Below are 14,486 nucleotides of genomic sequence, written 5' to 3'. Positions count from 1 at the left end.
ACACACAGTTTCTCTTGGGACTGCTGCTGACCTTACTGGTGCGCTCCCACTTTCCGTTTCATCTCAGTTTAAAGTGGTTCAAATACTCTTGCTAGCTGCTTGTTTACCACCGGTCTGATGGTCAGGCCACTTGTTTCTTGCCCCATCACACTTGTAACACTGTCACCTTGTTCCCAAACCTCAAAAAACAATAGAATCAATGACCAAAGCTCTGAAAATAAGACCCCAATTGGAATTTTCTTTTTTAAATGCAGAATTTTTACATGTAATGAGGCATTTTAATATGCTACTTTAAAAGAAGTATAATACATCTGAATGCTTATTCATTCTCGTTATTTTTGGGAATGCAAATGCACAATGAGGTCATGTGTGAGAGGAGAAAATCACTAAAAAAAGGCAGTCGGTGAAATAATTCAGATTAACATTATTGCGTGATTGCCTTGCAAATCAGGGAAATCCAATAAATCAGCTTTATTCACCATGACATCACTTTGAACAGCACTCTTGCGTGCCATGCTAAATGCCAGCCGGAAATTACATTTTTAAAAAAGGCTTTCTTCCTTTCGGAGCGGGACAGAAATCAGAACTCTGATCACGTTCTGCAGCTGAGAATCTCATCACAAAGATCTGTCTGCTTCCAACTCAATGGCCTGGTTGAATAGTGGCAAGTTATTATAAGAGGAACTTCAGTGTTGTCTCAGAAGATGTGATGATTATCTCAGTGTGTGTTTGCCCTGTTTGTGTGTGAGCACATACGTTGATGAATAATGCAGCTATTTGACTGTGAAGCTAAATCATTGGGATCGGGTTTGGGACACACATACACACACACACACACACACACACACACACACACACACACACACACACATCAGAATACATGAAATGAGCTGATGCATAGTTAATGCATGGTTAACAACATAAGCAAGGCGCCGCAATATGCAGCTGGCAGTCGCAGTGTGTATGTGTGTGTTTGTGTGCGCTGTCTTGCAGAGTGTGTGTTTGGGTGTTTGTCAGGGTGGTCATGATTTATAGCGAATATTACCAGCACTCAGGGAGGAGGAGGAGGATGAAGGAGGAAGGGACAGACGGAGAAGAAAATGGAAGAAAAACAGAGATGGAGGGAGAGAAGCAGGTGATGGAGGGTGGGAGAGAGAGACGGAGGGTAGTGGGATGGAAAGAAAGGGCCCAAAATAAAGAACAGAAAGCACGGGCGAGCGAGGTGTGGACCTACAGAGGGAGAGAGGGAGAATGATGCGGAGAGAGATAGAGATGAGGGATGAAGGCTTTTGCAATCTCACCCATGACTAAGATCAATGTAACCTTTCTGTCTGCCTCTGTGATTCAGTTTGTGAGTGACTGCGTGCGTGCGTGTGTGTGTGTGTGTGTGTGTGTGTGTGTGTGTGTGTGTGTGCGTGTGCGTGTGTGTGTGTGTGTGTGTGTGCGTGTGTGTTTGTGTGTGTGAGATTAAATCTTTGAGCACACACACTGTCAGTGTGTCACAATGCATGTTTTGTACACTGGTGTGTGTGTGTCTCTGTACATGCCTGCAGCTTTGCCAGAGTGTGTCTGTCTATGTGCGTGCATGTGTGCGTGCATGCGTGTGTGTGTGTGTGTGTGTGTGTGTGTGTGTGTGTGTGTGTGTGTGATTGAGCAAGCTACAGCAAGCCACTACAAGAGGTTAAGTGGAGCAGCTCGCAACCCGCCGGACGTTCCCTCTCAGCCGAAACGCATTGATCTTAATACAGAGAAGGACAGCGGAGCAGGACAGGTTAGAGAGATGAAAGACAGGATGAAGATGGGGGCGAAATGGAGGGGAACAGACGTGAGCTGGGACATTAGTTGGATCTGAGAGGAAGCAGGACAGGCCTAGTTCAGGATGGATTAACACAGAGGTGAGTTTCAGGGTGAATTGTACAAAGGCTCAGACACTTGTGAAGACCAGGAGTGGTACTTGTAAATTAGAGAAGACAGTACTTCTATTACAATGTAGAAAAAATAAACCATTTTAATTGTATTTGGTATTGCTAGAATGATACTATCATGGCAATACTCAAATCTAAATTCTCAGATGAAAGAGCTCCCTGGCTGCTCCCAAAGAATCCATGCAGTTTGGAGAACTGTTCACCCAATAAAGAATCACAGACAAGAACATTAAATTTTGTTAAATAAACAGCCTAATAAAGTTAGCACATAAGGTGGAGGTCGGGGTGGTTGAGGGCACTGTGGCAGCAAACAGCGTTGGCTAGAGTATATCAAGAGAAAACTATTAGTGTCATGCTGGCTGCACTGTATAAAGCTCCAACATGAATATGATTGGAGGATACTAGCTGTGAATGAGTCTGTGATTGTGAAGAATGATTGACACAGCTGGTATCAGTCAGCTTATGCAAGTGTCACTCCAGTGCTAAGGCCAAGCTCCATCACTCAAATAATAGACCAGCGTGAACAAATAAAGCCTGATTGTTCATGAAGGCCAGAAAAAGGAATTACAGGAATTACCTGTACTTTAATGGTACCTATACTTTTGTGCAGCAGTATGTCAGTCAGTACAACAACTCTGACTTTGTCTTTTGAGCAGAAACAGTGCTGTCATTCATGAATAATCATTCTGGGACAGATACCATATGTGTCACTGTGTCATCTATATTGAAATAACAAGACAGCCAGTGTAGAATATAGTAAAATGTGCTTTTAAAAGCAGGAAAATTCAGAAATAAAGGTCTGTCTTTAATATAACATGAATGTTATTGGTACAACAGATGAACAATTAAGCATGTATTTATTACACTGTGCATTTTCACATACAAGCCAGTATTAAAACCATGTCTGAGTCAGCACAAACAAATACAGGTCAGACACGGAAAATCACTCCAAATACCCGTGTTCCTGAATTTCCTGTTGTCTGATCGCATGGCAGATTCTGCATAAGGTACAATACACAGCGTTCCATCAAAGCCATGTAGTGGCTAAAGTAATGTGAACTCTTTCTACTTTACTGTTTTATTAATTTTTTTTTTTATTAGTGTTAAGCTATTCATCTATACAGATTCCCTGCAGATATTTTACTGTGCAATGCACTAAATGTAGCAAGAGAACAGGTAGACATGAAAGTTTAGTTTGCATGAACAGCAAATTAAAATGGGTCATCAGATCAGAAAATATGATAATATGATAAATTGAAAAATAAGGGAATTAGGAATAAAGGTCTGTCTTCTCACATACAAGTCAATGTTCACATAATGGCTCAGTCTCAGATAATAACGTGTGACCACACAAACAGAAGATAATTAAGGCCTGGGTGAAAACGCTGAGGAGAGGAGGAATCCCCTGAACCCGACTGGTAAAACCGCATAGACACGTCTCACTCACTGCAGTGCTGAGCCTCTCTTTTTAGCAAAAATGCAATTTTCTCAAAATTGCATCAGCTTCTTTGCCATTTTTTCTTTATGCGTGTGTGGGTTTGTTTTTTTTTTAATGTTTTTCTAGATTGGTGTTAGTCTGAGTGAAACTCACAGCACTGAAATTACTGTATCAAGGCAACAGGTAAACAAATAAACACAAGGGCAGAACTGCAAACATTGTGACAATTTACTCAAATATGAGATAATACATTAAAAAAAAAACAGGAAAATTCAAATTTAGGCCTGCTTCTCTCTGCGTTTGTGGTAAATAAAGACCAAATATTTACAGCAACTTCATTCATTAATCAAAACATCTCCTTAGAGGTCTTTCCATAAACAATCTCTCTAATATTGATTGGCACTGTAATGTACAACCTGTTCTCATCCCCAGGTCGTCAGTGTTTTGTCACGCAGGGTGTCTCATACAGAGACACAAGGTACCTTTCAGTGTGTGAAATGACTGCCAAAAAGCATCTAATATTGCTGTTCCTGCGTCTCATGTGGATGCTGAAGGTTAAATTGTGGATCTATATGAGATGCAGAGGGGCGTGACCATGCATTGGCATGTGACAGCTGGGGAATGAGAACAGTCAGTAACACAAGAAGTAATCATTCAGCTGCTTCCTGTATGAGATTCAGTGACTGGGCTGATTTCAATGACGGGTCTATATCAGGCCAGTACATGGGATTGTTACACAGGTTTGTCATTGTCTGTACATTTTATACCAATTAAAAGGAAAGTGGGAATTTCTTTGGGAAAACTGCTCAGGTTTAGACTGGAAAATGACTGGAACTTTATTCTTCATATACACTGAACTGCATGCTTGCCTGTAGACTCATTTTACACATTGCATGTTCTGCTGACCTGCTCTGCACTTAATAAAAGACTCTTTAGGTTACACTAATTGGAATTAGTCAATTTGCAGTTTACCAGCTGAGCACTGCCTCAGTCTATTTTTACCATAATTAGTACCAAATTACATACTTCTCTCTCGGAACATTACTGGAAGATGGCCGACCTTTACTGAATGAATATATTTTATTCATGATTTCATTGCTACTGCAATTATTCCACCAGTTAGTGATTAGAGGTAGATGTGCATCACATTCCTGCACCTAAAACTCTCTGGGCAAAGCATGCATTCGCTTTCATTACTTCCTCATATGAAAGAATTATGTTTGTCACGGAGGTGGTTGTTTTTGCCCCTCGCATAATGAGCTGCAGAAAGTGACGGAAACAAAAGCTGAGGAAATGACATGTGTCCCATGCCCAAAAGGCTGACTTGAACTACATTTGAACCTACGTGCAAAGAATGTCACCATGTGAGTCACAGAGAATGTACTGTATGCACTGTTTGCACTTCAGGAAATTATGAGTGAGGCACTGATGAGATACGAGAGTGTTGCTGCAACCACAAGAATTATTATTACAAGACACTGCCATGTTGCAGCATCTTCTTTGATAAGACACATTTCTGTTCATAACAACATATCAGCCAATCTTCTCCAAGATTGTCCTCATAAGGAACTTTCATATGTTGTTATAATAAGCAAAATATGCCAACAAAGCCTACAGTCACGACTGTCTATATTATACTATATTGTACTGTAGCATATGGCTGAAGCAGATAAGTAGATACAGTATAATGCCAGGTCAAGTATCTGTTGTTTGCTTGGGTGAGAGTAGGGTTCAAAGGGAGCTCAAAGACTGGTTAGTTCAGGGGTAGAGAATGGTGTCCCCTGTCAGAGGGCTCACTACATTTATGATGGCACATCCTGATATGCATCCTGATGATAGTTAAAAAGTTAATATGAATACTGGGCTTCCATAGAAACACTCACCCAGCTGTTGCCAAATATCTGTGTGTAGTGATGAAAATCTAAGGAAAATGTATAGTGATATGCTGAGACTTCATACATGTGTCCCATGGGCAAAACTCAACCGTAAACCCAATAGATTTCCGAGCCAATTTTGGTTTAAAAAAACATGATAATGTATTTTAAGTGTGCAATGCATTTCATTATTGTCAACAATTATGTATTATAATGCGCCTCCCATTGAGGCTACAAAGCATTCATTGCTCACTGAAATAATAAGAAAACTACATATAGCATCAACAGTATGGCAAATCCACATTATAGATAAACAATACACAACATAACATTGCATGCAAAGATTTCTTTCTTATAACAGCCTCTGTGTTCCCTGAGCACATCAATGGACAGGCAACTTGGCTGAACAGACGAACTGCGTCAGTCACGTAAAGTCAGAATTCACAAACGCAAATTGAGGCTAAAATGCTTCATTGTACCAAACATTCATTGAAAAAAAAAAAAAAACTAACTGCAACAATGATAAGCACCTTTAACTCCAGATGCCTGTTTTATTCAGGAGCCTGTGTGCAAGGACAGTGAATAATGAATGATGGAAAGGAGTGAGTTGGGGCAGGGAGACTGCTTTTACAGTCATTAAAATGGTGGTAGTGATAGTAAGTTCTGTGCAAGTACAGTAGGCTTTTTTCATGCAGTGTTGTAAAGGAAAAAAAAAGTATATAAACATCCTGTCAGTATCCTGAGGGCATGGCTCAGCACGCTATTTCGTGCTCCTGTGAGAGCACACAGCATGTGTTGTTGAATGGAGTACAAGAGCTCTACCAGGGTTTAATGTGGTGCAAGCAAGCTAGCTCCCTTTGCTCTCTGCATCTGCCTGCCTCACAGACCAGGCACCACGAGGGGCCTGAGGAGGGCTCTTCCCCCTCAGTTTTATTTCCTCCACTCTGTTTCAACTTGACAGATCTATAGAAAAACAGAAAAAGCAACAAAACTATTGGCCGAAATACATGTGACTGTTGCCTAGCTGTTGTTTCAGAGTCATGGACAGCGCTGTTTGTTGTGTGAAAGGTTTTCGAAAAAGTAGCCTTATGTTGTTGTTATTTAGCCTTTCTGAGACTACTGCATGGTTAAATGAATGAATTTTATTTTAGGAGAAAAATTGCCCCCTCACGGTTTCAGAAAGTCTTCTCTGTCACTTCATCCTGTCGCCAGGCCTGCTGCCTCATCTACTAAATGAAAGGAGAAAACAATTCACCAGGTTGGCTATCAGCATCAGCGCAGATGTAACACTCAGCTCAAGTGGAAGAGCACAACATGTTTGGATGAGGGAAGGCAAAGCGCACCGCCTGGACGCAGAATGACGCCTGCTGTCTTCTTCTGCAGAATCCATCACTCCAAGGGGAAAAACAAGGTGGAGATTCATTTCTCAGCTTACATGTAACGTGACACGCCATTGATAAATGAAACAACAAGCCACAACCGTAACGGGTATGTTTACCTTGAAGCTGTGAGCTGCGTGACTGGTCCTCTCTGGTTTTATTGAGCCTTTGAAGAGTTGAGGTCACCAGTCTGCATTTGTTCACGTTTCATTCAACCTTGAAAATATGAGAGTGATTTATCATTTCAACTTTTCAAATTACACATTTGTGCTGTAAAAGCGAGGGTGAAAGGAAAAAAAAAATCCTCACCTTCAACTGTATTTTTTTCTGCTCCCGATCACAATATGTGACTTTGATGTGTAACGTGGTGGCTTTGTGCTTCAACTGCATGCACCAACAGGAGGGTGTATTCCAGCTGTGAGCCGGAGACTGCAACGCAGCTGGTGTAACACCTTTCAGCACTCACAAAGTCTGTCAAAACACTTGTGCACAAAAAAACAAAGTAAAACCCTGGACTTCCAGCTGCTCGTCTGCTGGGAACCATGAACTGGAATGGACATTGTTCCAGGCATGCTGAGGAAATGGCACGATGCAAATGTGAGCTGCAGTTGTCATTGAATTTGCCCCAGCACTCAGAATGTCACAGTCAGGTGACAAATCCACCTCTGAAGCTCACTAATTGTAAGCTTCAAGTCTAATAATGACACTTGCTTTTAAAGGGAAACATAAGCTGGCCTTTATCTTAAGCTAAGCTAACAGGCTTCCTGTACAGCAGACTACCGACATGAGAGAGGCAACCGTCCTCATCTAGCTTTTGGTAAGTGCATTATCAAACTATTCCTTTATATTACATTTCTTGATACAAACAACCTCTAAATGTTTTTGTTTTGTTTTGTTTTTTTTACTACAGTTTTCATTCAATTCAAATGCTTTCTTATTTCTCTTTTCTGTACTGTATTGGATTCATGAGTTTCTATGTGTCATCCCACACCTAAACACGTTGTATCTTCCCTTCTTGCTCTTTCTCCGACATCCCATGCCTTCTACTGAATAGAAGTCCTTTGCTGTCTACATATCCTTCACCCTGTTCAAAATTCTACTTTCCTCCTCATGCTCTGCTTCCTCGGTCTCTCCATCTTCCTTCTGCTTTCCTTTTTCTCCATCAGCCTCCTCTTCTTCCTGTCCCTTTGCCCTCTATTGAATAAAAGTCCTCTGCTGCTCCACTCTTACATATTGTCACTGATCATGCACTGTGGCTGAGGAGGGCCGTTAAATTGAATCAGAGGAATCATTAGTGCTCCTCTGAGGTGTGAAGCTGTGACACCCAGCGCCAATGTCCCAAGACAGCCTTTATGACTTTGGCTAACAAGGCATGGCGAGCGCAGGCGTGCGGGTGCCAGCACACATGGATAAGTGGGGTGGGTGTTACAGACTCTGGAAGTAGGACTCAGATGCAGAGACGGTAATCACAGTTTATTTAGAAAAAGTAACAACAAAAGAAGTAACAACTGAGGGAGCCGAAATAACGGGAACGGAGAAGTCAGTCTCTGCTGGAGGACACTCGACAGCTTCTAGTGAAAAAACACAAAACTCCGTTAAGGGAAAGCACACAGGCTAAAGTCCAAAAATAAACGCTGGAGAAAACTCGACAGCCACCACACGAAAACAAAAATCTCCACTCGGGGAAAAACTCACAGGTAGGATGAAACTCAGGTGCTGGAGAGAACTCGACAGTCACTGGTGGGAAACAAAAGCTCCGCGGAGGGAAAAAGCACATAGGCAAAAAAAAGAACCAAAAGTGCTGGAGAACCACTCCACAGACACTTAGAACAAAAAACTCCGTAACGGGTTAGCACACAGGCAGGAAAACAAAACTCACGAAATCACAGCGTGCGCGAAGGCAAGGCGGCTGGAGAACACAAGGCAGGAACCTGGAGATCAATGCTGAGGCGAGAAACACAAGCATGAGCAAAGTGACCATCTGGCATCAGAGTGTGGGAGAAGCATGCTTAAGAAGGAGAGTCCTGATTAGGGGAGATAGGTGACAGGTGTGTCAGGAGCTGCTCAACCCCTGCAAAGATCAGCCCTGCCCCTGCCTTGTTCCAGCCCTGAAAAAACACACAAAACAGAGTCAGAGCAGATCACCAAACCACGGCCACAACAGTGGGGGACACATACATTTGAATGATATAGATTAAAACTGGTATTAGTTTACAATGATTTTTGCTGTATGTAGCATTGCATACTGTATAGTACATTCTTGTTTTAGCCTCCAGATCAGCAGATGTAGGCAGGAAGAAAACTGTTGCTGTCCCATGCCTTCAGACAATAGGTTTGCTCAGAAACGTCAGAGCCATCCCACAGCGTAATGCATGGACATGTCATCATCAGGTGAGTTCACTGACACAGCTGTCCATATACCATAGACCTCCATAAATTGGGTGCTAATATAATGTTGATGAAAATCAGGTAACAGTCGGATCACAGTCCATAGAGTCCTGACGTCTCCTTCAGTCTGGCTGCTACTTACTATCTGCATTATAATAAATGGTTATTCAGAACAGGGAATGGAAATGTGATGTCATCAACAGCAAATTAGCCATTTTTGGAGCACAGCAACCGTCCCCTCTACACTGTCACCACCAATTGAGGTAGGTAGTCTCAACCAGTTATACTTCTATTTTAATATGGTCTGTAAACAGCCAGTCACACGACCACCAAACAAAGAAACAAACAAACAAACAAACAAAAAAAAACAGATGCTGAGTCGCTGTGAGTGCAGGACCAAAGGACAGACAGGGTACAGTGTGTGACTACAGCTTCAATATTTTCTCATTTATATTAGGAAGTTAAGAGGAGATATTTTACAGCTTGTATAGGCTCTGAAGTGTAGGTGTTACACAGTGAGAGGCTACAAAGAATGAAAGTGAGAATCTTGGCATAACTGTAACATTACCTACAAGAGTGCCATCTGCTGGCTGTTCACTGTTGGTGTCCCAGAGAGCTGCTGAACTAACACAAAACACAATTTACACTGAAAAAGAATCAAAACACAGAATGTCACAGTGTCCAGTCAGACACAAAGACATTTTACTTGGTACCAGTGGATTAATTATCCATGATTAGGCAATGTTTTGTTAGCATTCAGTTAGCATAACATTAGCTAACTCTTATCCTATCATTAACTAACTTCGATTTTATTATATATCGCTCCTTTGCCTCTGTTGAGACCTTCATATGGGCATTTGTCTGTTGTGCATTCTTTATACATCGTCAGTGACAGATACCGACAGTCAGTACGCAATCCTCTGAAAATGGTCGCACTACCCCAAAATGCTCCGCTTCCCATGCCCCAGAGCAAAGACTTTTAGAATTTGAATACTTTGAAGCTGAATAATGCATAATGTTTCCAGGTGATGGGGAGTACTACAGCATACCTATGTGTGACAAGTTGTATAAAGCCTTTAGTGACTCCAGAAGGAGCTGTGTGAAGTCTGATAAATGTCCTCAAGTGATGTCACTTGAGGCAGTGCAGTGAAGGCTACAAGTTTGAAAAGGAAAAAAAATCTGCGAGTGTGGAGAAGTGACCTCTCCAGCCCGTTTGCCATCTGTGTGCAGGCTGCAGCCATGAGACTTTCGCTTCTACTAACGTGACACAGTGCACCCTGACCTCTTATCCAGCTTTTAGCATTTGAGTTGCATTGTGGGTAATGTAGGCACCAGGTTTTGACAAGGAAGAATAATGTGTGGAATAAAGAAGATGATATCTCTGGTTCTGCTGCATCGTTTGTTTTTTTTTTGTAACTGGCTATTATAAGTTCGACAGAATTATGGGAGTCGTCTGCTGTTTTCTCCATTTTAATCATCATCGATCTCATCTGATGCCATTTTCCGAGCTTTTAGCAGTCATCTCTGCTGTTCAATAAAACCATATGATAGCTAAGCAACAATATACATTTCTAGATGCTCTGCATTGAAAGGGTTGCACAACAATAATCAGTCCTATGTTGTACTGTTACACAGCAGCGCTGCACCGTTCTCACCGTGGAATGGGAAACAAGTAACTGTCTTTATAAATCAATGCATCTTATTGATGCAAATCATATGCATCCTATTAAATCCTGAAATTCAATGAATGTTCTTTTATGTCCAATGGGCTTTTTTTCACATTCTTTGTTCATTTACTGTTGCGATATGTGCTGCAATCAGCTGGTGGGGGTAAAGAAAATGGATGGATGGACATGTGCTTTAGAAATTGTTCCTTTAATGGACTGAATTATTTCAAAACACTGGTGGAATTGTAGGTGGTTAACGAGCTGTATACACTATAGACTTGCATTTGAGTTGCTTTACAACGTCCTGTGATGGTTTAAATGCTGGTGGTTGCTTTTCCACTCAAGCTACACAAGAACACACATATGGGAAAAAGACTCAGTTATTTTATTTGTTGGCATAAATGTGTTTAATTTAAAAGATTATCAACAGAAAATAACAGAAGCTTCAGTGAAAAAGTACATCAGCAATTCAAAAAACCTTTATCTGTTAAGCCCTCATAGCATGAGGCTCATACTGGGCCTCTTCCTGAAGGTTATCAGATGAGTGCCTAACAAGCTTGGGGTCAAACAGAAAATGCTTCAATTACTGCGAAAGCCAGATGGGAAGCGGTTTGGGACTTTCTGTAGGAAGACAAAAACAAGCACTTTTTTCTTCTCCCTCATCCCACTGTGTTATACAAAATAAATATGCTAAATGAAAACCAAGTGCCCTTGGCTTGGCAGCGAAACAAGCCAGACAAAGAAAGCTTTTTGTTGCAAGAAGAAATAACCTTAAAGGGAAATTGTGATTTCAACATTGGCATATGTTATGGCTGTCAGCTAATCCATTCATTAAATCCCATTTAAGAAAATATAATTGATTCGTTTTTAGTCACTATTCCAGCTGCAGGCATGTGTTAAATCAATGCCACAGACTGACTGGTGAGCACAAAGGCCCATTCATGGTCAAGCAGACGGACCCAACACCCACTCTTACATAACAGGAGGAAGTGGAGGCCTTCTTTGCTGGAGAATGGAAAAAATGCTTTATTTATATCCGCACTGAAATACCATGAAGATAAAGCATCATTTTCACAAGTGCATCCGTTGAGGAGTAAGTTTAAATTTTTAATCAGGGCCAACCGTGCTTGTTCACTTGAAACCTTTTCAAATAATTTATACTTTTAACCACAGAGCAGTGTGTGCACAAACTAAAGTAAGATTAAAAATTATGAACAATAAAAATCAGCCGGAGCCATTAAGCATCATTTATTCTGGGGCACAGCTGAAAAATGTAGCATGCGAGATCTAATATTCTGTTTTATGTTTTATTTATATCCATATTATTTTTATTGTTTTACTTATACAATTCTCCAAAGTTATCTATTTAACTTATCAATTTGATTGATTTATTTTTGTTTTTAATCTAAACTGTTCATAGAGATATTATCATTGTCCATATCCCAAAGACACTCTTGCTGTCACACCATAAACATTAAATACATCACTTCCTGTAAGCACAAGGCCAAACCCTGAAGCAAAAAAACACACATTTAAAACAGCACATGGAAACTAGATTGAATAATCAAATTAGTCTTAGAACTGTTGGCAACTGGGAGTAGCAAAACAGGCATTCATTCATCTGGAGGAGCTCCAGGCTGTTGTCTTAAACATGTCAGTAAGCATAGTGAGATGAGATTGGTTGTGAATCTCATGAGGGCGTGTCTTAGATAATATGAGCCTCCCAGGGGGCAGATGCAGAGAAAAGCAAGAGTGACAGTCGAAGAGAGTGGCATAATGCTTTAAATGCATCTCTGTTTGGATGGAGCGTGATGGAGAATGAATGAAAACACTCATCCCTGATGTATTCTCGTTCACTCTTCTCTTGTCGACAAGTGAACAGGGTGGACCCACCATGCTGATGCAAGGGCAGAAAGACAGTCAAGGTCACCTGGGTTTCAGGTAAGGCCTGCATGCTTTCTTGTGTTGGTAACCATGGCATAATGGGTATGTTGTGGCCTTTTAGCAGCTAGAACAGCCTGCACTACCTGTGCAAACTCACACAAAACACCAGTCTTTCAAGCACCCGCAATAAAATGGGCAGAAGAAGAACATTTCAAGAATGTTCTAAATGAGGTTTTAGAATTAGATCAGTACTTTGGCCATGACTAGTGAAGTTTCATAGTGAGAAAACAAGTCCAGATGAGAACAGACTGAGCAAGGCCTTTCTTTTAGTGTGTGCCCTTCTAACATCAACCACTTGACATTTAATGTTACAGTTCAAAGAGAAAAACTAGCACCAACTCCTCCATCAACCTCAACCAAAGGGTGAGGGATCCGTGTTTGATCCTCCAGGTCTCCACTGAGATGTCTTTAAGCAAAATACCCACCACCAGCTGAGATTCAGTGTCTTCAATGTGCTAGACAGGCAGGAAAACAGCAACAAAGGAAAAATACAAGAAGTCACTTAGGATTATGAGATCTCTCCTATGAGATACTGTTTATTAGACACTGTAATCCGTGTCATTTCATTGGTTTCTGATGTTTATTCATGATGCACCCCAATGGTACACCTGCAAACAGCTCTTTTATGCTTGTGACAAGGGATGGAAGATGTTTTGTGCAGTGCCTGATGAATTATCTTCTTGGAGTCCATGTTTAACTGAAAATATGTAAACTGCCATCTGTTACCTGCGTGTTGTACTTTGTTGGTAAATGCCTACATCGCATCTGGGTCACACCAAATCTATTGCTTGTTTTGGCCTCAGTTTTGTAACAGCAGTACCATTAGTATGTCATTTCAAACCTTTCCTATCTTTCCTTTCATATACATGTGTTTGTACTGCATAATACCACAACAACATCCATCCATTTTCTCCCGCTTATCCGGGGCCGGGTCGTGGTGGGAGCAGTCTGAGCAGGGACGCCCAGACTTCCCTCTCCCCAGACACTTCCCCCAGCTCTCCCGCGGGGATCCCGAGGTGTTCCCAGGCCAGCCGAGTGACATAGTCACCCCAGCGTGTCCTGGGTCTTCCCCGGGGTCTCCTCCCGGTGGGACATGCCTGGAACACCTCCCTCGGGAGGCGTCCAGGGGGCATCCGATAAAGATGCCCGAGCCACCTCAGCTGACTCCTCTTGATGTGGAGGAGCAGCAACTCTACTCTGAGCTCCTCCCAGGTGACAGAGCTCCTCACCCTATCTCTAAGGGAGTGCCCCGCCACCCTGCAGAGGAAACTCATTTCAGCCACTTGTATCCGCGACCTCGTTCTTTCGGTCATGACCCAAAGTTCATGACCATAGGTGAGGGTAGGAACGTAGATTGACCGGTAAATCGAGAGCTTCGCCTTTCAGCTCAGCTCCTTCTTCACCACGACAGACCGGTACAGCGACCGCATTACTGCAGCTGCTGCACCGATCCGCCTGTCAATCTCACGCTCCATCCTTCCCTCACTCGTAAATCCCAAGATACTTAAATTCCTCCACTTGAGGCAGGAACTCTCCCCCAACCTCAAGGGAGCAAGCCACCTTTTTCCGGTCGAGAACCATGGCCTCGGACTTGGAGGTGTTGACTCTCATCCCAGCTGCTTCACACTCGGCTGCGAACCGCCCCAGTGCATGCTGAAGGTCCTGGCTCAAGGGAGCCAACAAGACAACATCATCTGCAAAAAACAGAGACGAAATCTGGCGGCTCTCGAACCGAACCCCCTCCGGCCCCTGGCTGCACCTAGAAATTCTGTCCATAAAAATGGTTTGCCAGAATTTCCTCGAGGCCGACCGGTAGTCCTCCTCCATGGCCTCCCCGAACTCCTCCCAGACCTGAGTTTTTGCTTCTACAA

The sequence above is a fragment of the Chaetodon trifascialis genome, chromosome 5 (genome assembly GCF_039877785.1).
Source record: "Chaetodon trifascialis isolate fChaTrf1 chromosome 5, fChaTrf1.hap1, whole genome shotgun sequence".
Lineage (NCBI taxonomy): Eukaryota > Metazoa > Chordata > Actinopteri > Chaetodontiformes > Chaetodontidae > Chaetodon > Chaetodon trifascialis.
Note: the sequence above shows the minus strand (reverse complement) of the source record.